Source organism: Panthera pardus, unplaced genomic scaffold, assembly GCF_024362965.1.
Source record: "Panthera pardus isolate Hobbes unplaced genomic scaffold, ASM2436296v1 HiC_scaffold_10, whole genome shotgun sequence".
NCBI lineage: Eukaryota > Metazoa > Chordata > Mammalia > Carnivora > Felidae > Panthera > Panthera pardus.
This window is the reverse complement of record NW_026526655.1, coordinates 69,223,017-69,230,155: the sequence shown is the minus strand read 5'-3', so window position 1 is coordinate 69,230,155 and position 7,139 is coordinate 69,223,017.

Below are 7,139 nucleotides of genomic sequence, written 5' to 3'. Positions count from 1 at the left end.
TTTTTCTCACGAAGTTGTTCACTTCTTGTCCAAGTATTTTGTTCGCCATAACTAGACCATAGAAATCACTTTTCAATCTTCTGGTAGTTTATTTTTCTCTAAAAAATCAATTTTGAGTAAGAACTGAGTACTCCTGTCTCTGTATTATGGAATCAGAAGAATCATAGTTCAACAATTTAACATTTGATGACTCATGCTCCTAAAGACTGGATTTTTTCATTTTTTTTCCATTTTTCTATCAGCCTGAAGATATATTATATTCTCTTTTTAGTAAGGCAATTTCCTTGTCTAACTTGTAGACAATCTATTATATTGCTGAATTTCTGTGATACTTAAAATCATGATCTTAGTGTGCAATTCTATTTTATTATACTTCTCATGCCTGAGACTATGGTAGACCTTTCATTGTATGCCATAACCACAGATATCTGTAAATTACCATCTTTTAAAAGTTAAATTTCGGGTGCTTTGGTGGCTCAGTTGGTTGAATGTCCAACTTTGGCTCAGGTCATGATCTCACGGTTCTTGAGTTCGAGCCCCGTGTCAGGATCTGTGCTGACAGCTCAGAGCCTAGAGCCTGCTTCAGACTCTGTGTCTCCCTCTCTCTCTCTCTGCCCCTCCCCTGCTCTCTCTCTCTCTCAAAAATAAATAAAAACATTAAAAAAATCAAAATGAATTAAAATTAAACTTAAATGCACACTTGGAACTTACTTTGTAAAGGAAATGTTCTGTGATTTATAAAGGAAATGATTATCTTCAAATTTATTTTTTTGTAGTTGCTACATCATATATTTACTTAAAGATAATTATACCTGTTTATGAGAGTTAAAAATAAATGTATTGAGAGGCACCTGGCTGGCTCAGAGGGTGGAGCCTGTGACTCTTGATCTGGGGGTCACAATTTCAAACCCCATGTTGGGTGCAGATTACTTAAAGAATAAAATCTTTTAAAAAATATACTGAAATGTGTACCATCTCAGTATTTGAACAGAAATATGAAGTTTATTTTCACTATATTAATCATTTCCTGGGCTTTCAAAAATAACGTCACTCATTTACCAGATTATTTTATATCTATCTACATAAATGCTCCTATTTGCCTCTGAATCCTTTCTTCTAAAACATTAGCTCCCAGCTTAGCACGTCTTTTTCCTAGTTTTGCATAAGGCACTGCTGTCTTGAGAGTATTCTGGCCCAAGCATGTTACTGTAAAGTGGTAACTAGGGTGACACTTTCTGTGTTTCTCTCTAGACCATTTCTTGCCCTCTCTTTCTTTTCTTAGATACTGAATTGGTTAGAATCTCTTGGCACCTGGCAGTGTGTTCTCAGTTCTGAGTCCTGGCCAAAACCCACTCACTCACTTTTCTTGCCTACAAGCAGTGTGTTACTTGGATTGATTTTGCTTATGTGATCAGGGCATGATGCTGTTTCATTAAAACATACACACATGCATGTACAGGCATGTACACGTTCACAAACATACCCACGACATCCAGGAGTGATCATATAATTATGAGTTTTTGTTTATTCTACAATTTCTTCTCTCCTATGTTAGCTGCATATATTAAATTTGGTACAGCCTTACCTACGTTTTATTTGTTTGCTTATTAAAACTGTCTTGCACAGTGCTAGGAGTAAGATAGACTTTCATGTACTGCCTTGATGGAAACAAACTAATTATATGAGACTGCAGATAAGGGAACTAGACTTGCAAACATTAATAACACATATATTCTCTCCAATCAGTGTTAATATGGCAGCAATACAGTCATTGCTGGGCACTTAAAAGGAGATGGTGTATGTAGCCTTGGAATTCAGCAGTAATATCTGGTGGTCCATTCGAGATAATCCACTGTCAGTTCAGTATATCTTTGAGGGCCGGTCTTCAGTGCAAGTGTGATGATCCACAAGGATCTTGTCAGCTTTATATTTTCTTCTTAATAATAGCTATTTGTAACTTACTATATGCCCAGCATTGTGCCAGGGGCTTTGCATAAATTACTTTTAATCCTCTTTTGAAATTGGAAAGGAATGTGTTATAATTCAAATTTTTCAACTGAGGCCAAATCATGTATCTTGTAAAACATGAGGTGATGTTCTTTCACTCTTTCACAGCTCCTTGGGGGTGTTTTCACGAACATACCAAATTCCCTTAGTGATGGTGGATGTTAGTGGACATTAAAAACAAGAATTTATTGTGATGTATAGGAACAAGTGCTGGCATTGGAACCAGAATTCCTAGTTTCAACAAATCCTTCACTAATTTATGTTTTTGTTTTTTTATTTATGAAATAGGGATAATTAGTCTTATTCTCTCCACCACAAGAGTCTTTTTTGAGAATCAGATACAGTAGAACATATAAAGAAAATTGATAAAAAAATATGTAAGTTGCTATGAGAGTAGAGCTTTAATGTTCTCACTATAACAATACCAGCAACAAAATTGTATTTATGTGAGGTGAAGAAGGTGTTAATTAATCTTATTATGCTAAACATTTTACTATATATATATATATATATATATATATATATATATCACGTCATTACATTGTATACCTTAAACTTACATAATGCTATGTGTTGATTACATCTAAATAGAGCTGGAAAAATATGAAGAACTAATTTACTACTCTATTTACACACTGTGGAAAAAATTCTGATAAGAAATTTATTATAGTATATGTGAATAACTCAAATAGGATATCTATGTTATATAGACACATACATACAATTGTGACAAATGTAGAAGCCTGAACTGATAAATTCCTCAAATAGGAAAAGTAGACCACAGATGTCAACACTGGTATTCCATAAGATTCATTCATTTAAAGCATAATGAACTAGGGGTGCCTGGTTGGCTCAGATGATTGAGTGTCTGACTCTTGGTTTTGGCTCAGGTCATGATCCAGGTCATGGGATAAAGCCCTGCATCAGGCTCCACAGTGAGCATGGAGCCTGCTTAAGATTCTCTCTCTCTCTCTCTCTCTCTCTCTCTCTCTCTCTCTCTCTCTCTCCCTTTGCCCCTCTCCCCCACTTGTGCTCTCTCTCGATCTAAAAGAAAAAAAAATAAATTAAAAAAAGTTAAAGCATAATGTATTAGAAAAACATGAACAGCAAGATCCAAAGTGATATTCAATATTATTTTCTAAATACATATTTTCCAGATGATATAATGAAATTTCCAGACATTGAAAAGTACCAATCAACACCTGTCTCTATTGTGATGTGAAGAATAATATAGAGCAGCTAGTAATGAAGACAAGACACTTAAGCTAAAAACGATGATTTTAGTCTTGGAGATTTTTAAAAAATGACTTAAACCACAAAGGGAGGTCATGAGCCATATCTGTTTGATTTAAAAAATTATATGTATTACAGTATATTTTCAAATACTGGGGAGCTTGATTTCCTTCACTTACAAAGAGTAAAGTCACAAAAAATTAAAAACTTTTAAGAAAGTTTATCCTTGAAAGTTAAAAATTACTTAAAGCATTCTAAAGTTATAGTTGAAAAAGTAGATTTTTAGTATCTTACTATTTTCATATTTTCTTCAAAAAAGACATATTGATTAATCATTGAAACTTTCATCCCTTGTTGTTTCTCAGGGCTTTCTGTACAGTTTATTGAAAGAGATAAACCAGAAATATGGAAAATACTTCTGCTAGGTCTCTCTGAAAAATATTTGAGAACATGTGATTTTTATGCTATGGGCAATGACTCAACTAGTCAGTCATCCATCCTTGTTTTGCTGCCTTTTCTATACTCTTGCCACCAGGTGGCAGTGAGACAACACATAAGGTTACCATGTAATTTCCCACATTTTAGTATGAAATGGGGTTGGGGGGGAAAGACTGAAGATACCACTGAATTAATCATCAAGAACCAAGTTGTTAATACAAGGATACTCAGGAAATATAGAAAATGTCAACAGGTTATACCTACAATGACATATACAGAAATGCATGGATGAACACATGCAGAAGCAGGACAGGATAGTTTTACTCCTGTTTAGACAGAAGAATCATTGCCAGTAAACACATCTGCAATGATTACACATAGTGTACAAAAGAATAAACTACTTTTGAAATTAAGAGGAAAAGGAGATAGTCAGAATTTCATGGCTATCAAAACTATTGCAAAAGTACTTATAGCTGAAAAGAGCCTTGAAGATTACAGATCGAGTCTTGTCAAGGTTGCCCAATGCTCAAGGAAGAGACATAGATGTCCACGCTATTTACTGTCTAACCACAGACACTTTTGAGAATGAAAGCCACAGTAATAATTGCCTATCATGACTGTAACCAAGATTGCCTTGAGCAAACTAGAACAACAATCAATCTACAGACATAGGACTAAGATAAGGTTTATTAATTGCCCATTGATGCTTCTATGTCTGCAGAAAAAAATAATAATATGTGAAAGATTTCAACTGAATAATCCAGCCATGGAACGTTCATAGAAGAATATGTTTCTGGTGGAATATGTTTCCTTTGCCTTTTACCTATGTAATATCTCTCCCTCTCTCTTTTCATATCTCAGCTCAGTCAGTATTCTTTTTAAAACAAAGACTTTCCTGCTTTCTTGGATTAAGTCATATTTCTTCATTATAAGCCCTCCTCACAGCACTACACTTCTTCAATGTAATTTGTATTTTAATGAGCCTTTAATTAATATCTATCTCTATCACTTCACTTTCATCTCCATGTGGCAGAAAATATGTCTAGTTTTGATAAGTACCTACTCCCTAGCACATCTAATCACTGCACACACACACACACACACACACGCATGCATATGTATGTAACAAATGAGTGAACATTCCAATCACTGGGAATACGAATTATAATATTAGGTTTTTGTAACAAATATGTTTAAAAAACAGTAACTTGTCTTCCAAGTTCTAGGAGAAAAGCTTTAATTTCCCCTCCATTTCTACTTGATAGAATTTTACAAAATTCCTTTGTAAAGGTAAAAATATCATTTGTACAGAAAAACAAATCTGTCTTTAGAAGTAAATTCTTCTCTATAATTTCTACAGTAAAGCACTTGGCTTCAGTCATGAAGCTTACAGTGTATGCAGAGAAATTCACACTGTGTGCAGCAACTGTCTCACTGCCATGTAGTATTAACTTGAAGGTAGATTCCTAACCCAGTGTCTAAGGATAGACTTCAGTGCTTTGGTGCTCACTCTGAAATTTTAAGAAGATTGTGTGTATGTGTATGTGTACATAGGTATGTGTGTATGCACATTTTTATTAAAAAATATAGTGTATAACATTCACTAAATTATGAAATAACTATGCTATAGAAGCATATATTAGAATTATAATTAGGAGAGAAAATGTTACCGCAACCCACATTTAATTCAACCTCCCCAAAGCAACAATGCACTTTCTGTGGACAGTATATGTCTGTACAGCTCATTCTGTTGTGATTGTTACTTTTTAAAGTATCTATATCTGATGAAAGACTGCGGACAACACAGGCAAAATAATAAATTTCTTCCAATATCAAGGTTATTTGAGGTATTTTATGGCCATCATGAAGCTTTTATACTTTGGAAAAGTTCAATTGAGAAAGGAAAAAAAAATTTAGTTTTAGAACAAAGTGCAAAAATACATTTATTCTGATTTTAATAATATTGAAACTGAAAATTTGATTAAAAACTCAGATTATATCAGTGATTTTTTCTTCAAATGTAGTTAAAGAGCATGATCTGTAATAATAAAGGATGTAAACAAACTAAGAGTCCATCAATAGAAGACTGGTTGAACGCACTGTGATATATCCAAAATAGAGTATTATGCAACCATAAAACGGAATGAGAAATAACTTTACATAGTATTATGGAGTGATCTCCAAGATACATTAGTGGCAGATGCAAGAAAGAAAAACATACGTCTAGTGTGCTATCATTTATTTAAGAATGGGAGGTTATGAAAATACACATGCATTTGCTTGTATTTAAAAAAAAGAACAGAAAAAATGTTTTAAGATATTTTTCCAAAGGAAAAGGAAGAGAAGGAGATTGAAGAAACATGGAGAGAAGTTACATGTCTCTGAATATACTATATTTGACGTTGAAAACAAAAAAAAATTAACACAATTATCAATCCGAATTAACTATATTAAGGCAAACATTAAAAAATGAAAACAAAAAATGAAACAAACTTACATTTTGAGTTGGTGACATAACCAAAGGGATTTATTCTATAAAATGTTCATGCACAGTAATTTGATTATATGACTTTAGTAAAATGTATCCTGAAGACAAAAGCACTGCACATCAAGTTTGAACCAATTTTATTTATCATATTTCATGGTAGTACAGTTATTGTTACTCTAAACTAATATGCATATTGCAGGAAGTGAATTTCAGTATGACAGAAAATGGGTAAAAATGAAAAATGTTCTGAATTTTAGTCGAAAGTATTGGTATACATTTATGTTCTACATTATTTTGAAGAAAAAAGAAAGGCAAATTATTTCCTATCTCTATTTACTGAAAGGCCTAGAAAAGTGATAAACCTGATATTAATGAGCATGTCTAATGTCTAGATTGTGGTCTCTAAATATCAGTTACCACTGAACATAATCAGATTTCCTTTTATAAGAGGATAAAGGTAGGTCTATGACAGGAAATGTTATCTCACCATAACAAAAACAAAAAACAAAAAACAAAAAACAAACAAGGAAGTCATCAAAAATTTGTAGGGTCATGTAAAAAGCTTCAAGAACCAACTTGAGAATGTTCCCATTGGCCAGAGATGAAACAATCTGTGCATCAGTAAGTATAATATATGCAGGATAATAAAGAAGAAAGAAGGAAAGGCAGAAAGAGAGAAATGTAGGAAAGAAGGAAGAAAACAAAGAAAGAGAAAGAAGGGAAAGGGAAAAGGGAAAGGGAAAGAAAGGGGAAAGAAAGAATCCTCACTGGTCAACATCTGAGGAAATAAAGAGAAATATTAATCGTAGGATTAGAATAACAAATAAAGAATATTCTAGTCAATAATTTTGTACACCACAAAACAGAAGAACAAATAGCAGATAAAAAGAAAAAGGAGAAATATGGTAGACTTAAACATAATAATATAAATAATTACATTAAATGTAAGTGGACCGTGTAATTTAAATAAAAG